This window comes from Cryptomeria japonica, chromosome 10 (assembly GCF_030272615.1).
Source record: "Cryptomeria japonica chromosome 10, Sugi_1.0, whole genome shotgun sequence".
Taxonomy (NCBI): domain Eukaryota; kingdom Viridiplantae; phylum Streptophyta; class Pinopsida; order Cupressales; family Cupressaceae; genus Cryptomeria; species Cryptomeria japonica.
In genome coordinates, this window is record NC_081414.1 from 822,172,609 (window position 1) to 822,193,413 (window position 20,805).

Consider the following 20,805-nt stretch of genomic DNA (forward strand, 5'->3'; position numbering starts at 1 on the left):
ATGATCAAAAAAGAGAGATTCAAGAAAATGGGCAAGTTATGGAAGACCTTATTAGTAGTTTGTCCGATATTGAGTTCATTGATGTACAAGATAAGGAAACTCCTAAGGATGTATGGGACACATTGGAAACTATTTATGGCAGTGATGAGCATGTCAAGCAAGGTAAGGAAAAGAGCCTTAGAGAAAAAATTGAAGATATGAGGATGGTTGAAGGTGAAACCATTCAACAATATGGCATAATGATCAAGAATGTGGTTGGAGATATCAAGTGCACTGGTGGAATAATTGAAGATGCCATCATTGTTAGTAAATTTTTGAGATCATTGTTACCGGTCTATGCAATTAGAGTTGTTGCTATTTAGGAGCTAAGGTCTATTGACAAAACCAAGGTATCCTTAGACTCTATCATTACAAAATTGATTGCATATGAGTTGAATAGCTATGATGGTAGTGTTAAAAAAACTGAGTCAACCTTTAGAGCATCTGTTGCACCAACCAGAAAAGGAAAAGAAGTAAGTACCAGTTATGAATCCATGCAAAGTAGAGGTATGGATGATGAAGAGATTTTGATGGAGTTCATAGCTCTTCTTGCCAAGCAACTTCCAAAAGGCACTAAAAAATGCAAAGGTAAGATTCCTTTAAAATGTTTTTCTTGCAATAAGATGGGACATATAGCTGTTAACTGTCCTAACAATGACAATAAGGATAAACCAAAGAGGTTTAGAAAGTATAAAGGAGAAAATAGAAGAAATTGTCTTGTTGCAGTGGATGAAGGTGTTGCTGATAAAGAATCTGAGGATGAAGAGAATGAGGACATAGTGTTTGTAGTTGTAAAGGAAGAAGTGTCTGACAAGAGAGCACTTGTCACTCGCATTGATAACTCTAATGAGTGGATTATTGATAGTGGTTGTTCTCACCACATGACTAGTGATCGGGGAAAGTTTCTATCTCTAGAAGAATATGATGGAGGCATTGTCATATTTGGAAATGATGCACCATGCTTGGTAAAAGGAAAAGGATCCATTTCACTGATGGAAACACTAGTACATTTGGGTCTAATTTCCAATGGCTAATTGGTAGATTTGTGACGACCACACGTTGGACTTCCGGCCAACTTTACCATCGAAAACTCATCGTCGGGCTTCTCAACGATGCCATTTGTGTTGGTCATCCAATGATGTAATGAACTCATCCGACGATGGCTATGTTTGCACCGCTCACCACAAATATCAGTGGATATTCATCGGATTTCCAATAGATGCTATGATTACTCCTTGATGATCGTCCGACATGGAAGTGACATAGAATATACAACATCCTTGTCAGACGTTTCATTAGTTATCATCAGAATTTTGATGGCGAGAGATGATGTGGGCCAAACGGCTTTGCCATCAGTGAATGAAAGAATTGAACAAGTTCTATTTTTAAAAATTTCATTAAACATTTATTATTTATTTGATTCAATTTTATTTGCAAAAAATGATTATCAATGATGTTTCCTTTCTCCAAGAATTATCTAGGATCTTTCTGTCAGATAATATGTAACATCGAATGACTAAATCTTTTCTTTAAAAATGCTTATTTTATTTAATTATTATCTGAGCGTGAATTAAAATTTATATATGTATGGAAGTAGAACATACAAGCTTTAGAGTCATGTGAAAGCAAATTTCCTAAAAGAAAGCAAGCAGGCATTATCTTGAATGACATGGAAACAAGCTCATTAGCTTCCTAGAAGAGAGAAATTGGAGAAAAGTAGAGGAAAGTGTTAAAGGGTGATAAATAGATAGAGAGTATGCAATACAAACAAACAATGTTTGGAGTGTGTGATGCGATGTCTCTAATTTATGTCCAGAGGGACTAACTAGTTTTGGAGTTCCTGCGAAACCTATTGGGCCACGCTTTGGAGGAAATCAATGTGTTCATGCAAGGAGCACCTTTCTTCTACCATGAGAATGATTCTTTTGCACTGGAGGATATTTAGAAGTCAATATCCAAAAATTTCTATAGTGTGGAACCAGAGTTGGCTGACTCAAAGTAATTTTCAGCTTTCAGAATACCAAGAGGTTATGTACACAATCTCCCAATAGAAGGGTGGTTTAGAGAATTACCTCTCCCCCCCCCATGAATATTCAGGAAGCACTTCCTCAAACAAATGACTATTAGCCTCCATGGGATCAAAGAAAAAAATTGAAGCATAGACTCTAGACGATGTGGTGGTGTCCTTCCTGAAGAACTCTGCACTATAATTGAAAATTCACGAGGGAAACTGCAAGATAGTGAAGAGAAATACAATCTTGAAAAGTGGGAAGAATGGATCTTGGTCTGGGTGGGGCCAAGTTAGGTGGCTCCTCTAGAGGTTGACGAGATAGAAATCATATTAGGATTTGAAAAAGATCACACTTGTGGAACTTCGTGTGCAAGTGATCGATTGCAGTGTTTGGGTAATGCATTCCAAATAGATACAATTGCATTCCAAATGGGTAATGTCTTGATTAAATACTTTTATCCTGATGGCATGCAACTGTATCTATTTGGAATGCATAAACCAAACACTGCAATCGATCACCTGCACACGAAGTTCCACGATTGTGATCTGTTTCAAATCCTAATATGATTTCTATCTCGTCAACCTCTAGAGAAGCTACCTGACTTGGCCCCACCCAAACCAAGATCCATTCTTCCAAATTTTCAAGATTGTATTTCTCTTCACTATCTTGTTTTTTCCCTCATGAATTTTCAATTATAGTGCAGAGTGCTTCACGAAGGACACCACCACATCATCTAGAGTCTATGCTTCAATTTTTTTCTTTGATCCCATGGAGGCCAATAGTCCTTTGTGTAAGGAAGTTCTTCCTGAATAGTCACGGTGAGGAGAGGTAATGCTTAAAATTCCCCTTCTATTGGGAGATTGTGTACATAACCTCTTGGTCTTCTGAAAGCTGAAAATTACTTCAAGTCCGCCAACTTTGGTTCCACACTATAGAAATTTTTGGATATTGACTTCCAAATATCCCTTGGTGCAAAACATCATTCTCATAATAGAAAAAAGGTGCTCCTTGCATGAGCACATTGATTTCCTCCAAGCGTGGCCCAATAGGTTTCGTAGGAACTCCAAAACCAATTAGTCCCTCTAGACATAAAGTACATACATCACATCACACACTCTAGACATTGTTTGTTTGTATTGCATACTCTCTATCTATTTATCACCCTTAAAAACTTCCGTCTTCCATTCTCCAATTTGTCTCTTCTAGGCAGCTAATGAGCTTGTTTCCATGTCATTCAAGATAATGTTTTCTTGCTTTCTTTTAGGAAATTTTCTTGCACATGACTCTTTAGCTTGTATATTCTACTTCCGTATAGATATAAATTTTCATTCAAGCTCAGATAATAATTAAATAAAATAAGCATTTGTAATGAAAATATTTAGTCATTCGATGTTACATATTATCTGACGGAAAGATCCTAGACAATTCTTGGAGAAAGGAAACATCATTGATAATCATTTTTTGTAAATATCACTTAATCAAATAAATTTAAAATGTTTTATGTAATTTTTAAAATTAGAACTTGTTCAATGCTTTCATGCACCGATGGCAAAGCCATCTGACCCTCACCATTATCCATAATAGAACAAATCAATATAATAGGCTATTATAAAGAATATATACAAAAATATGAAAGAATATTAAATTACCATTACAAATCCATAAACCATTAAATAGTTAAAATAGATATAAATTTTTAAATGTCTCCCTATAAACACCACAACCATAACCAAAACAAAAAAAATTCTTACCTGCAAAAACTAAGTAGCTGGTGAGTTGCAAGTCTACAACATCTCTCTGATGATCAAACCGTTTCTTAATTTTTTTCTTCTTATTAGTCAATGGATTTAGTTGCATGTACAAGTTTTCTATTTGAAGCCTTTTGTTTCCCTATATTTGAGACTTAATAAAATTCTTGTGAGTAGGAAATTGATTCAGGACTTACGTGTGAAGAATTTGGCAAAGTAAATGATGACAATCAAACTCAAATTTTATCTGTCTTGAAAGCCTTTTATCCTGATGACATTAAATTAAAGCGTTTTATCCTGATGACATTACATTTAAAAACTGCATTAAACATATATTATTTATTTGATTTAATGTTATTTGCAAAAAATGATTATCAATGATATTTCCTTTCTCCAATAATTGTCTAGGATCTTTCTGTCAGATAATATGTAACATCAAATGACTAAATATTTTCTTTACAAATGCTTATTTTATTTAATTATTATCTGAGCGTGAATTAAAATGTATATATGTACGAAAGCAGAACATAAAATCTTTAGAGTCATGTGCAAGCAAATTTCCTAAAAGAAAGCAAGCAGGCATTATCGTGAATGACATGGAAACAAGCTCATCAGCTTCCTAGAAGAGAGCAATTGGAGAAAAGGAGAGGAAAGTGTTAAAGGGTGATAAATAGATAGAGAGTATGCAATACAAACAAACAATGTCTGAAGTGTGTGATGTGACATCTTTAATTTATGTCTGAAGGGACTAACTAGTTTTGGAGTTCCTGTGAAACCTATTGGGCCATGCTTTGGAGGAAATCAATGTGTTCATGCAAGGAGCACCTTTTTTCTATTATGAGAATGATGCTTTTGCACTGAAGGATATTTGGAAGTCAATATCCAAAAATTTATATAGTGTGGAACCAGAGTTGGCTGACTCGAAGTAATTTTCATCTTTCAAAACACCAAGAGGTTATGTACACAATATCTGAATAGAAGGGTGATTTCAAGCATTACCTCTCCCCCCCCATGAATATTCAGGAAGCACTTCCTCAAACAAAGGACTATTGGCCTCCATGAGATCAAAGAAAAAAATTGAAGCATAGAATCTAGACGATGTGGTGGTGTCCTTCGTGAAGAACTCTGCACTATAATTGAAAATTCACGAGGGAAACTACAAGATAGTGAAGAGAAATACAATCTTGAAAAGTGGAAAGAATGGATCTTGGTTTGGGTGGGGCCAAGTTAGGTGGCTCCTCTCGAGGTTGACGAGATAGAAATCATATTAGGATTTGAAAAATATCACACTCGCGGAACTTCGTGTGTGAGTGATCGATTGCAATGTTTGGGAAATGCATTCCAAATAGATACAATTGCATTCCAAATGGGTAATGTCTTGATTAAATACTTTTATCCTGATGGCATGCAACTGTATCTATTTGGAATGCATTACCCAAACACTGCAATCAATCACTCACACACTAAGTTCCACGAGTGTGATCTTTTTTAAATCCTAATATGATTTCTACCTCGTCAACCTCTAGAGGAGCTACCTGACTTGGCCCCACCCAAACCAAGATCCATTCTTCCCACTTTTCAAGATTGTATTTCTCTTTACTATCTTGTTGTTTCCCTCACAAGTTTTCAATTATAGTGCAAAGTTCTTCATGAAGGACACCACCACATCGCCTAGAGTCTATGCTTCAATTTTTTTCTTTGATCCCATGGAGGCCAATAGTCCTTTGTTTGAGGAAGTGCTTCTTGAATAGTCATGGGGGGGAGAGGTAATGCTTGAAATTGCCCTTCTATTGGGAGATTGTGTACATAACCTCTTGGTCTCCTGAAAGCTGAAAATTACTTTGAGTCCACCAACTTTGGTTCCACACTATAGACATTTTTGGATATTGACTTCCAAATATCCCTCAGTGTAAACATCATTCTCGTAATAGAAAAAAGGTGCTCCTTGCATGAACACATTGATTTCCTCCAAGCGTGGCCCAATAGGTTTCGCAGGAACTCCAAAACCAGTTAGTCCCTCCAGACATAAATTACAGACGTCACATCACACACTCTAGACATTGATTGTTTGTATTGCATACTCTCTATCTATTTATCGCCCTTAAACACTTTCCTCTGCCATTCTCCAATTTGTCTCTTCTAGGGAGCTGATGAGCTTGTTTCCATGTCATTCAAGATAATGTTTGCTTGCTTTCTTTTAGGGAATTTTCTTGCACATGACTCTTCAGCTTGTATGTTATGCTTCCATATAGATATAAATTTTAATTCAAGCTCAGATACTAATTAAATAAAATAAGCATTTGTAATGAAAATATTTAGTCATTCGATGTTACATATTATCTGATAGAAAGATCCTAGACAATTCTTGGAGAAAGGAAACATCATTGATAATCATTTTTTGTAAATATCACTTAATCAAATAAATTAAAAATGTTTCATGTAATTTTTAAAAGTAGAACTCATTCAATGCTTTCATGCATCGATGGCAAAGCCGTCTGACCCACACCATTATCCATAATAGAACAAATCAATATAATAGGCTATTATAAAGAATATATACAAAAATATGAAAGAATATTAAATTACCATTACAAACCCCTGAACCATTAAATAGTTAAAATAGATATAAATTTGTAAATGTCTCCCTATAAACACCACAACCATAACCAAAACAAAAAAAATTCTTACCCGCAAAAACTAAGTAGCTGGTGAGTTGCAAGTCTACAACATCTCTCTGATGATCAAACTGTTTCTTAATTTTGTTCTTCTGATTAGTCAATGAATTTAGTTGCATGTACAAGTTTTCTATTTGAAGCCTTCCATTTCCCTATATTTGAGACTTAATTAAATTCTTGTGAGTAGGAAATTGATTCAGGAGTTACGTGTGAAGAATTTGGCAAAGTAAATGATGACAATCAAACTCAAATCTTATCTATCTTGAAAGCCTTTTATCTTGATGACATTAAATTAAAGTTCTTTCTCTATTTTCTGGTGATCTCTGGAGTAGAGGTTGCTTTGCATCGACCTGGGATACATTTAACTTGTGTTGTATCTATGGAAATATGTATCCTAGGATGATGCAATGCAACCTCTACTCCACCAATACTAGATAGAAGAGAAAGTACTTTAATATAAAGTTATCAGGATATAATGCTTTCAAGACATATATTAGGTATAAAAGGAAGCCTACCCTGTCATTTGAAGGGGTTTACCTACAATTCAAGTGATCTCTTAATTATAAAATCAATTCAATTCCAAGTGAATAGGCAATCAAGCATTCATCAAGAATTGAAGGAGAAATCAAGTTAATAAAGATATCATCTTTTAAATTAAGAAATGGGAAGGAGATTAAGAATACAAACCTTCCATATTGCCAAGGTATATTAAAATCAGTTTAAAGTGTATTCATTTAGGGACCTTTCATAAAATATTCTCAACTTCACATCATAAAAGGATCTTAAAATATTCATTGTTTATAATGATAAGAATTTGGTTGTTCCATATACCTTCCTTTACTATTCTAAAAATATCATTGACCAAAATATTGTGTAGCAATAGTATGGAGTGCATTTCATCTATTTTATGCCTAAATATTTCATCATACCACTTTCTTTTCAAAGGTGACTAATTAATTGTGGTGTTTGGGTAATGCATTTCAAATAGATCTAGTTGCATACCATTTATCTGTCTTGATTAAAGACTTTTATCCTGATGGCATTAAATTAAAGTTCTTTCTCTATTTTCTGGTGATCTCTGGAGCAGAGGTTGCTTTGCATCGACCTGGGATACATTTAACTTGTGTTGTATCTATGGAAATATGTATCCTAGGATGATGCAATGCAACCTCTTCTCCACCAATACCAGATAGAAGAGAAAGTACTTTAATTTAAAGCCATCAGGATAAAATGCTTTCAAGACATATATTAGGTATAAAAGGAAGCCTACCCTGTCATTTGAAGGGATCTACCTAAAATTCAAGTGATCTCTTAATTATTAAATCAATTCAATTCCAAGTGAACAAGAAATCAAGCATTGAAGGAGAATTGAAGTTGGTGCAGGTGCATTTGGAAGACCAAAGGACTCAATGAAGCCATTCAAGACTTTTGAAGGTCTTAGGAGTGAAGAGCCAATCAATTATGATGTCTTAAGGGGGAAGCCTTAAACAAAACACACTAAGCTTTAACTACTTAGGTGTGTTGTGGGCCCATTCCTTCCCTTGATGTCCCTTCTCGTTTGTTTCCGTTAAAAAGACAATCACTATTAGCATTTGAATTCAAATAGTGTTCCCGTGTTTGACTGCATAGAACAAAGCAAATGGCATCAGAAACTCCCATCTACCTCGCAGTTGTCGTAGAATACCTCCTCGAGGAGATATTCTCATGTCCTTTCCTGCTTTATGTTGTCAATGAAATACATAAGCGTCCTCACAATGCAGTCAATGCAACAAATAGATTTCCATTTCGATCAGTTTTATTTCCCAACGTACTCTCTACCTGTGCCAAAATGGGAGCTTTGGAACAGAGTATGGGCTTCCATCAAAGAAGAAGGTAAGGACAATTAATATCAGATGCTTACGGTTGGAAATGCTCTATTTGATATGTTTGGAAAATGTGGAAGTATAGACATGAAAGCACATGAACTGTTTGGTGAGATGAATGAAAGAAACATGATCTAATGGAATGATATGATTGCACGATATGCATAAAATGTGTTTGAAATGGATTTAGAAACTTCCAACCAAATATGATTAGTGAGTATAGATGTTGTAGTGCAACTGCCCAGGTACACATGCATGGAAAATGTGTAAGCTTAGATAAGGCACATGAACTATTTGACATAATGCCTCAAAGATCACCCAATATCGAATGACGGTTGGGAGAAAGAAAACATCAAATTTTTGATAATCTTAAATATTTCCTTATTTATCACTATAAATCTATTATGAATTTAGTCTCAATATTGCAGAAATTTATTCTATTATGAATGCAATATTTAGGGATGTAATCTTTATATTTTTTTTTAATTACAAAAAGGTCCTAATAGAATCCCCAACTAATTAATCTAGAGAAATATATGATTAAAGAAAGAAATTCAATCCTCACCTCTATGGTCTTGAAGGCTTTTAAGACACTTGGATTCCCATTTTGGCCTACTTTTCCTTGACCCTATGTTAAGATAGTAAACTAGTTTGAGAGAATCTATTGGGTGGGAAATTGTGTATGGTTGCAATTATTTTCATCCATGGAAAGTGTTTTAAATTTTGGACCAATAGAGGATAAGTATTTCTTGAACCTTCAAGGACATGTGTAGAGCACCGCATGGATGTTTCTCCATTATTGAACTCTTTGAATATGTAAGTAAATTATTTTTGGTTGATGACACAGTAAGTGTGGTATTTGTCTTTTCGATATGTTATGGATAATATTAATCAAATATGGAATTTTTTTGATGCTATATACACTATGTTTTGGATTGAATTTAGGTAAGCAAAGAGGTACACAAAGGAAGAAGAGTGAAATAGGTGGTTTGGGATGGAGGTTACAAGTATATATGATAATTCGTATGGATAATTTGTTGTCTATAAAGAGGCAAATAATCTATCACAACTTCAACATGAATGAATGCCTCATCTACAGAAGCAAAAGGTACCTCTAATGGTTTCAAAATTTGTCAAAATAGTTATGATATACCAAATAATCAAGTGGAATATCCTTTAGGTAACTAATATTATCTTCAAACTATTTATTTTGATTTTCGTCATATATGGACCTAATTGCCCCACCTTTAGGAGATAACTATAGGAGATAATTTATTACATTTAAAAGCCCATCATAAATAAATAAATTATACATGCTATGTGAATGTTTACTATCACAAATTGATTTTAATTCATTTATATACATGAATACACTCTTTATTTATTAGTTCTAGGAATGGAGCACTCACATGGGCAAACAAAATGCTAGGTTTGAGAAAAATAGTTAAGAGATTGGATATAATTTTTTATATTTTCCAAATCGCTTGAGTATAATGATAATATAACTTTTAAAATAGGTTTATATCACTTTACTTTGACTTGGTCATGGAAGATCATCTAAACCCCAAATGTACCTTCATCTTTAGAAACATGTAGTTTAAGGTCAATCATTCATATCTATCTTATCAAACATTAGAGGAGTGAGCTTCTAAAAGTAAGAAGTACCAAGATGCGTGGTCTAGTAAAAATTTTTTAGTCCTAAATATCCACAAAATTTCGAACAATAATACAATTTTTTAATAATATTTAATTGTAAAAGAAAGGATTAAAATGGAACTAAACACTCTAAATAAATTAATTAGGGTTAAAGGGATAAACTAGGATCAATTCATGAAGGCAAGATTTGTTATCTCAAAATTAATAGATTCATGGAAGAAAAGAAATATTAAATCTAGAGATAAAATTCTTGAAAAATTTAGCTAGCTAAAAGTGAAAGAATGTTGTCAAGCTCTCATTTTCACACAGACTAGAAGAATATTGGCAAAGGTTGTAGAGGGTAAAGGGTGCTGGTTATTGTAGGGTACAACTTTATACCCATCAATCAGATTTCATTGAAATTTTATAAATCCATTTCAACAAACATTGTTTGTGCATATCCTGCAATCATAGCATTTCATTAGACCACATTTCTTTGAGGCATCTGACCAAATAGTTCATTTCTTAATTATAAAATCAATTCAATTCCAAGTGAACAGGCAATGAAGCATTCATCAAGAATTGAAGGAGAAATCACTATTAAACTTACCTTTGTCTCATTATATAACCCTATGTTGGCTAGGCCCCACAATGATTAGAAGATCCTAATTACTATTGTCCTAAACCTTGCATTGACCATCACAATTTCATAGTGAGTTGAGTTAATTAGTCCATTAGCGAGATTGGTAAAGAGTTTGGTATTGAGGTAGGTGTTGGTGGAAGGTTTAAGGAGGTACACTATCATCATAATTAATGTTAGAGAGTGTTGTGTGAAGAAGAATGGCCATGAAAGGAGTGACTGTTCTAAGTGCTTGAGACTGTCACAAAAAGTGAGTGTTGCAGCAGTGAATCTTCCTTTGACCTATGTGTGTTTGGGAGGGTAAAGACCCATGGTGGTATATGTTGAGTGGTTGGGAGGGTAAAGACCCACATATCAACTATCTACTTTGACATCCTAGGATGTTGTCCACCTACTCTAAAACCTTGTGGGCACTCTCTGTCTGATACTAACATATACATAACATGTGCCTCTCATATAACCCTATGTTGGCTAGGCCCCACCATAATTAGAAGATCCTAATTACTAAAAACACTAGATTCTCCCCTAAAAGGTTGTTGAGTCATAGAACGCCTAGCTTGATAGCCCTATAGTCTCTCATACCTAAAATGAGAGACTTTGCCATAGCTGGTTAAAAAATTCTCTCATGCCTCTTGTGTCCTTCCATGTGCCTTATTTTCCATAAGAGACTTTTTCATAGAAACCCTAAAGTCATTTAGATTGGCCATGTGTAGGAAAACTGAAATTTTGGGCTTTCCACCCCTAATAAAATAATTGACAAGTAACTTGTCTTGAATGTAATATACAAACTACAAGAACTCCAAAAATTCACTCTCATGTTGAGCCACTATGAAACCTTATTAAGTAAATTGTGAAACTCATCTATGCATCTTTGTCAAAAATATTTTGAAATAGAACACACCTTGAAGCACTCCAAAATGGTATCTAGAGAGGGTTTCCAATGTGAGTTGGTGCATTTTATCCTCCCAGTACCACAAGGTGGAATCAAGTCCTCTCAAAAATTGCATTGAAAATTATGCCTTTAAGTTTCTCACATATAGATGCAACCCAAAGCATAAGTCCAAGCTAAGTAACCAAGACTTAACCTCAACCCCATTTGTGGATCTTAAAAATGTAGAGCATTGGAGATGAAGCAACTCTCGAATATGATCCTTTAGCTCATGATATGTGCTTGCTATAGTCTATACCTCTTGTATTTATGCATGATGAGGCTAGGTAATGTGTATTGATCAATATTCTATCTCCTCTATGTGTATTTCCCAAATTCAAGGCAAACTCCTAATAAGCTCCCAAGATGCAAGTATATGCTCCTCTACTACAAGTGGATCCTCATGGCTTGTAAGATTTGAGGTCCATACTTGGGCTACTCATCTTGGTGAAAACTCTCAAAGTGATATGACCCTTCTTTCCATTTCCTACACCCTATTTTCTAACCCATACCTCATAACCTTTACCTCACTTCCTATCATTATTTATTTCCATCTACCTTTCATATCCCCTATTTTAACCTCCTCAACTTTCCTACATCATATCCTAAACCTTAACCTCATACATACTTACTTTTACTTCACCTACCTAACCCCATTCCATCCTTCACATCCTTAATTTATCTCCTCCCATTCACTTTCCTACCTTCCAAACCCCTAACATATCCTAACTTACTCTTTCACCATTACATCCTTCATCACTTACCTCCCTATCTTATCATCTTTCACCATTTTATACCATCTTTCTAATGGTACACTTATGCTCCCTTCCAAAACACCGACAAAAAATAGCAATCGATCACTACACTCACGGTTCTGTAGCATGGATATCACCTCAATTTGTACATATTCACCTCAATTTGAGTAGTAGCAGACATTGAAGCATAGAGAAGTGAAGGACAACTATAGTAGTAGTTGCCCATAGGATCATGAGATGGATCTATCATCGAGGATGCTTTCTTTGTTGCCTCTACCGGATGAAGGGAGGCAATGAGGAACAACTAACACCTCTCCTTGTAGGGGTTCCCCATTCCTGGTGGAGGCTCACCTTCACTGCTTTAGATTCTGAGATAACCTTCATTCAATGTGCGGTGTAGGTTAGGCTCATTGATTTCGGTCACTTCACTAGTCATGTCTGCAAGAAAAATGATCAATTGACCGATGGTTTATTAGCTAAATGGACATTGGTCGCTTCTACAGTCATGTCTATGAGAATAATGATAAATGGAGAGAGGGGTTATGCTAGGGCCCATACTATTGTATTCCCCTACTAATCTATGGTGGAAGAAGATCTATTCCATCTAATTTTACTTTTTGGTCAGAGGATCGATCCACAGTTGTTATGCTCCATCATGGGGAATCCATCCTGAGGAAGAGGGATTGAAGCCGGTCCAAAGGATGGAGGTAGTTCACCCCCGGTTGAGGAAGTTAGGTTCTTGACAGTTCAGTTGAAGGGAGGGAGGCTCTTAGGGAACCCCACTTAATTCTATTTTGTTACCCCACTGGATTGTTCTCCCTCATTATTGGTTTAAATCCTAAACCCATGCACCCCTAACAAAATCCCAAACGACTTACAAATGGGCCCAAAACATGCCCTTATTACATTAAATAATGCCCAAACTTGAAAATTCCTAACAAAACACAAAAACACAAACATAACAAAATTCCTACCATGAAGCTGGAAAGTTTCCCATTGCCTGGTATCCTGGTATAGCTTCTCCTGTAGCACCACTTCATTCCACGGCTGGTTCTTTGTAGAGGCAAGATTTTGTCATAGTAGAGGCGGGATGAAGTAATGGTAGAGGTCAACGGGATGAAGACACAGGATTTTGTAATAGTAGAGGTGGGACAAAGTAATGGCAGAGGTCGACGGGACGAAGACGCAGGATTTATGAAATGACTTGGTCTTTTTTTTTTTTTTGAAGTAATGCACGCGATTGTCAGAATTTTGATGAATGTGAGCACTTTTTCTAAAAAACACAAAATGTCATTGCCAATTTCTTCTCCGTCGAAATCAAATGTTGCATTATTGTCAGAATTCCAACGAAATCGAGTATTTTTTTCAAAAAAAAAACAAATTTGATCACAATATACCTTCTCTGTTGGAAACCTCCATTGGAATTTTAGGCCAAATGTATTAGTGAAAGAGAAGTGTGGATGACATCTACTGGGTAGAAGGTCTTAAGTACAACCTATTGAGTGTTGCTAAGATAAATGACAAAGGACTCATTCTGAAATTCAAAGGTGGAGTCTGCAGTATAATTGGAAAGAGTGGTGAACTTATTAGCACCGGTAAGAAGACTAGAGGTAGCTTCTTTCAGTTGAATGCCAAGATTAGTCGGTGTCTGATGGCAAAGTTTGATGACAGTTGGATATGGCATAGGAGACTTTTGTTAGGCCCAATATGGAAAGCTAATGTACTGAGAGGGGAGGGGTGAATCAGTACTTCAAAACTTTTCTTAAATAATAACTTTATTGTTATGCATAAACTGAATAGTGCAGTAACATAAAATAAAGTTAAAACAAATAGGTAACAATCATACATGATTCACTCTATAACACATATATTTTGGTTATACAGAAACTCTTGGTTAGAGAGAAAAACTGCGGTGGGGATGGCACCCACAACTTCACTACTGCAATAATAAAGAATGCTCGGTTAGAGCTACATTTAGCTATTTCTGATAGCTTACCCTGTTAGGAGTATCAAGATCTGTTAGATCTACCTTGCTAAAGGATTTTACAACATTTATTCTGAATGTTGCACTTGGTTAGAGGCTTTACAATTTATAGACTTTGTTAGAGTATTTTACCCTGTTAAAGGTTTCTCTTTCAACTTCACAATATTACAATAAAATCATTACAAATATCTACATCTTTACATCTGAAATGTTATAGCAGATTCTATGTGCTCAGAATAAGATTACCTTGATTATAGCATACCTCGGTAACCCATATAGTAACTCAGTAAACCCTTTTATTTACTCTGTTCTTTGACTGTTCTTTGAAAACCTTCTCGGTGACCTCTGTGTCTCTATAATAGTCTTCCTTCATACATACATGAACACACCTTGCTCTTAACTCATGTTCTATAAATAGATCTCTTAAAATGGTGATCCAATTCATTACTTCGATCTTACAAACAAGATTCCTCGAATGAATAACTATACAAAATATTTCACTGGTTAGATTGTCCTTGTAATCATACACAATCTTCTGGTGCAATTTCCAATGTAATAACGGTTAGATGTGCCTCGATCTTGTAACACATTTTCATATGCATGTCCAGGTTCAATGTATCTGGTAACACACTTCACTCGGTGAATATCAACTCGATGTGTCATCTTTGCTACTTGGTAGTCTCAAAAAGATACTCAGTAGATAGCTTGGTGAATACTATGTTCTGTAACTACTTTCTTTTGTAACCAACTAGACTATGCATACCGACTTCTCTGTGTGTATATTGACTGCATGATTTGGTAGTACTAACCGACTAGAATGTATAGTATGACTTTGAATATAAAACTAATGGCAACTTGATAAGTAGTAACAATCTCCCCTTTTGACATTAGTTGAGATGTTTGACAAAAACTACTTTCAAAGTCATAACTCAAAAATCTATATACTTTGCAAAATGACAATATATACAATAGTCAATGAAATAGTATATTTAGATATACCCCCCTTATCATTATCCTATACATAACTCTGATTTTGCATGCTCGGTTCTTTTCTTGTGTGCTCTCTACTTGCTCTGCATACTCTATATACTCTGCTTGGTATACTCCCCTTTATACAATACTCAAAACTGTATTATCAAAACTGTATCACTCCCTAAATATAGTATATTACTCCCCTTATGTAGTATTACTCCAGTTTTTTGACAAACATCAAAAACTTAATTTCCATCTGGGGGCGGTAATTGATCAAAAATAGATTTATACTTCTTCCGGGAATCGGTGAGTGCGACTGAGAGTGCATCCTTTACACTTTCCATTAAAGAATTTTGTGCTTGAATATTAGCCAATAGTGATAGTAAGCCATCAAGAGTGCTTCCCTTTTGTGTAGTTGATAGGCATGTAGCTCGGTTGATCTGTTCTTGAACTGATGAGAGATGAGGAAGGAATAATGTCTGGAGGGTCATTATATCCATCCTAATCTTATTCTCTTCATTTCTGAGTTCTAATTGTTGAGCCATGAGCTGTTGAAGCTAGTATAAAAGTTCTGAACTGAATTAGGCTCTGTGGTCAACTTAGTTGAGAGATCGGTGATCTCTTTCTCAATTGCATCAGTTTTATTCTTGATATCTTTAATGAATAAGGAAAATGTACAAATTTTTTGAAATAAATAAAGAATATGCTTGAGTTGAGGGGACAACTCAGCAGTGAATTTGACAAGCTTGACTTTTCCTATAGCTAGAGCTTTTTGTACCTCTTCTATCATTTTTGCAGTAAGCTCTTTATCTTTTAGCTTGCTCAAGTACTCAGATGCATCAACTCTAGATGTTTCTATTTGATTAAGGAGTTCATCCAGTTGAATGTGGATGGCTGCATCGGTTGACACTGTAGCTGATGGTAGCATTTTTGTCAGCAGTGTTTTCACCTTCTGTAGTACTGTATTCTTCTTTTGAATGGCCATTTATTTTTCTTGTTCAGCCTTTTCTTTGCATAGTTCACCGAAATCAATAAGTGCTTGCCACTTTAATTTTGAAATATCCACATTGGGCAACACTATCGGTTTAGTTAAATCAACTTTAAAACTATGCTTTTTCACTTTCTTCTCTTTATCTTTGGTTGGTTGTACCAAGACAATTGCTTGTGAGGCTTGTTGACCCTTAGTAGGTTGCTCGGTAGAGGCAACACTTTGGTCTGTTCTTGTAGCCGTTGTGGTCTCCTTGGGTGTCTCGATACTGGGGGTCTCAGCTGTAACATTTTCAGTGTTTGACGGTGCTTGAGAGGTCTAATCTTTAGTTGTACCTTCTGCTGCTTTAGACTTGTGACCTTCGGTGCCTTGTATTGTACCTTTAGGAGCTTTGGTAGAGACAGGTGGCTTGATCGGTGGATAAGGTTGAACTTGTACTATCACAGATTCACTAGATACAAGTTTTGCATAGGTAGTGCCTTCTATCATTTCCTGCTTCGGTGCTTCTGTATCCATGACATCTTCATCAATTTGAATAGTGTCAGTCGGGTCTTGCTTGGTAGCATCAGGACCTTGCTCAGTGACATCAAGATCTTGCTTGGTGACATCAACAATTTCAGCTTGAGATTGTTCACTAACATCTTTTAGTTTGAAGATTTCCTACCACTTTGCTTTTGTCTCATTTTCTACATCAATGTATAGCCCATTCATCAATTTTAAGGCTCTCTGTTTGACAAGAAATTTAGAATTGTAGGTTGTCAAATGCTCCTTTATTTCTGCTACAAACATATCAAGAAAAAGATGGACTAGACTTCTTTCTCTAATTTGTTTCTCTGAGTCCATTGCATATTTCCACCTGTTATCAATATGTAAGTACAATTCACTCGAAAGTGACTTTACTAGTTCTAATGGAGCTAGCCGAAACTTTAGAAGTGTGCAGATGACAGCTTCTTCAATTTGTCACTTCTCATCATTATTCCTAGTCTCATACTTGACATATCTAAATCCTACAAATCCACCATATTCTTTAAGATTGGCAAAAAAGTTTTCAACACTATGAATATTTACCTTCTTGCTTTTTACAATCTGAAATTTGTTTGCATCATCAGATTCTGTATCACTAGACTCTTTTGCTAGAATGAGTCTCTGAGTAGATTTCTTGTAGGTTTTGGTTACCTTGGGAACAATAACATTCTTTTGTTTCTTACTCGGTGATGCAGTTGATGCTCTAGTGTTGGGTCTCTTTGTTGGTGGAGTCGGTAGGGCCTTTGTAGTGTCCAGTTTCTTTCTTTTCAAAACATTACCCTTAGGCAACTCGGTACTCAATGTTATTGCTGCCTCTTGAGATTTAGATTCCTCTTCGGTAATGGCAAGAGTTCCTTTGACAGGTGTAGAGGAGGATTCTTCTCTGAATTTCTCAGATAAAACCATTATCATATTTGTAGCCTTTCTTGTAGCTTTAGGTACTACAATGCTCATTTTCACCTTTTCCTTAACTTCGTCATAAGTTCCATATCTCAATTTAGTAGCATGCCTCGGCAATGTAAGATATGCATCAATTTGCTATTGTGTGATATCATAGTCAATCTCATAACCCACTGGTGGCAAAGATTGAGTCATTGGTTCTACAACATTCACATAGCAGTAATCAGTGTCTACCTCAAAACATATATTTTCCTTATATTTCTCTACCAGTTGTGGTGGAATCATGTACCTATTGTGCATCTTTTCTTGAAATTTTCTGAAGTAGTCATCCATGATATCATTAAAATTATCTCCCAATTTCTTAATAAAGTCATTAATTTGATGGGTGATAGGTCGGTGTAGCTCCCAAACTAATTTACCGACTGAGGGAAAGAACTTCTCAAAGTAGAAAAAAATGCATACAGGAAGTGAACCAAACTTCAGTGTGTTTGCCGAGTTGTCCTTTTTCGGCTTCCTTATTGTGTTCAGGTTCTCAAACAAGTTCTTTAATAACACTTCACATAAATCTACTTTCATTCCCTTTTTCACAATTTTGTAGGCTAAGTCAACTGCTGCACAGGGTACACTGTTTTCCCTTGCTGATTGGAAGAAATAGTAACCAATTACTCTAATTGAAAATTTAAGTTCTACATCAGTGACATTATTTAGTTTCAGTCCTCGATAATCAGATTCTACTCTGGTTAAACTGATTAACTCCTTCTGTGATATCATTTTATGTGCTCATGCATGGTCATAGATAGGATATCCGGTGATCACATGAATGATTTCCTTAGTGATTTTGAATGGTTGCTCTTCTAGCCACATAAAATCATCATGAGCTCTGCTTAAAACAAACTTAACCCACTGGGGTTTGAATACATAAGGATGGGCTAGGGCTTCAGTTAATCCCTTGATTTTGATATGCTTGAACTTGCTATCCATTTTGCCATCGGTACATAGTTCACCATATGTGTCACTAATCTCAAAATGACCGAGTTCTTCAACACGGCATTTGGTGAAGAATCTAACATCTTCGACTAACAAGACTCGATCAGAGATGAGTGAAAAGGCAATTTTGTCATCCAGTTCAGAGGTGACTTTAGGAGTCAAAGTGTATTTCAGAGATGGCTTCTCCACATTCTTGACAACTATGGGATCTTGGATCTTGGGTGCCATTTGTAAATTTTAGATAAAACTTAGCAAACTATCCTTAGGGTTTGACGTTTACAAATGACAGATGATTCACACTCAATAGATAGTAGCAATTTGACAAGATCGGAAAACCAACTTAACAGTGATGAGATTTGATGTAAATACCTTGGATTCGCTTTGAACGAAGTTTTGATCGCCTTGATTCACTCTACTCTGCTCTCTTGAAAACTTGGTGAATGAAAATGACCACGAGAATACCTTTAAGTACACAAAATACCTTATCGGGCTCTGTGCGAGTTAGGTCAAAACATTAAATGCACTTGGTTTACCTTTAACCGATTTACTCTCTTTTCTTTCATTTTAACCGAGTAACCAAATTTCCTTGTTTACCGACTTGACAGGTTTTTTGTAAAGTACTTTTGATAGAATCTCAAACTTACTAATGCATCTTAACTATGCAGATTTTGAATTTAGTACATAATAGAATAAGAACTGTTATGATTTAACCTTTATAGAATGCAGTCCCTTCATACCTTTGCTGATTAATTTGGAATAGGTGCACCTAACTCGGTAGGTAAGGTGCTTTCTTCATCTGACATGATTTCTTTCTTTTTCCGAATCATCTTGAATTTTTCTTTTATCTCTTCAGTGTCTCCTCTAAGTTGATCTTTTCAATCTCCAGCTAAATGTCCAACTTTGTGACAATGAAAGCATACCATACTAGGATTTCTCCATGATCTTCGGTTGTTCATTCCAAATATTATAAAATAGTTGGCACTTATATGTCCATATCTTCCACAACATTCGCACCATATCCTTGTATTGTAATCCCATGGTACTGCTGCATATTGTCGGTAAGGATTTGTGTGGGTTCAGTAACCTCTAGTGTTTGCTCGATGTGCAGACCATATGTGATTCTTTTGCTTAAACCAGCACTTCTTGGTACTATGTCCATATCTATTGCAGTTTTTACAAAACCCTTTGAATTTTGCCTTCTGATAGTTGTTAACAGACTTTGTCCTACATTGATTAGATGTGTGACCATATTTATTGCAATTGTAACAATACTCATTTGACTTAGTGATATTCGGTTGCTTACCTTTTCTGATCTGGCATATGTTGGCAGTATGACCTTGATTTCCATAGTAGTAGCAAATAGGCTTCTTCCTTTTGATTTTATTCCTATTTCTAGTTTACTTTGATGATTATCCTTTCTCGGTAGTATGAATTCCTTTCTCGGTAGAGTCTTTTCCTTTGTAACCAAGTCTTGCATCTTTGTTGGGTCTTCTTGTATTCAATTGCTCATCCAACATCTTTGATGCTTCATAACTCTTCTTCAATGTTTCTTTGGATTTCTTCTCTTTTTCAAGTTCATTGATCAATCTTGATACTTCAAGTTTCAATGCTTGATTTTCATCATTCTTCAGAATTGCTTCATGATGTGCATAACCTAGTTGATCTTTCATATTTTTTTGAATCCCAGTCAACCTTATGATTTCATCATTCTTATTAGATACTAAGACTTCAAGTTGTTGTTTCTCTCTCTATAGATCTCTTGCTTTATCCTCAGCTGTCTTTAATGCATCTAGATTTTCAGTCATCTGTGTGCTGAAATGTTCATGTTCTCTTTTCATTGTTTTTAGTTGATCAACCAATGCTTTATTCTTTTCTTTCAATGCTCCAATCATTTCTTTAGTTTCTTCATATATACTATTCCCAGATGATGTCTCAATTTGTTCCACTAACTCTTGAGAATCCTACAAGTCATCAAATAATATTCTTCTTACTTTTAGAGATTTTTGCATTTGCCTTTGCATGTCTGCAAACACTTGATTTGCATGAGCCAGCTCTTCTTGCAAATATACAATCCTTCGAGATTGTTTATAGCCTTCCATTGATAAGATCTTTCTCTTTAGGTAGTTAAACCCTTTTCCAATATTGTAGCTCTAAT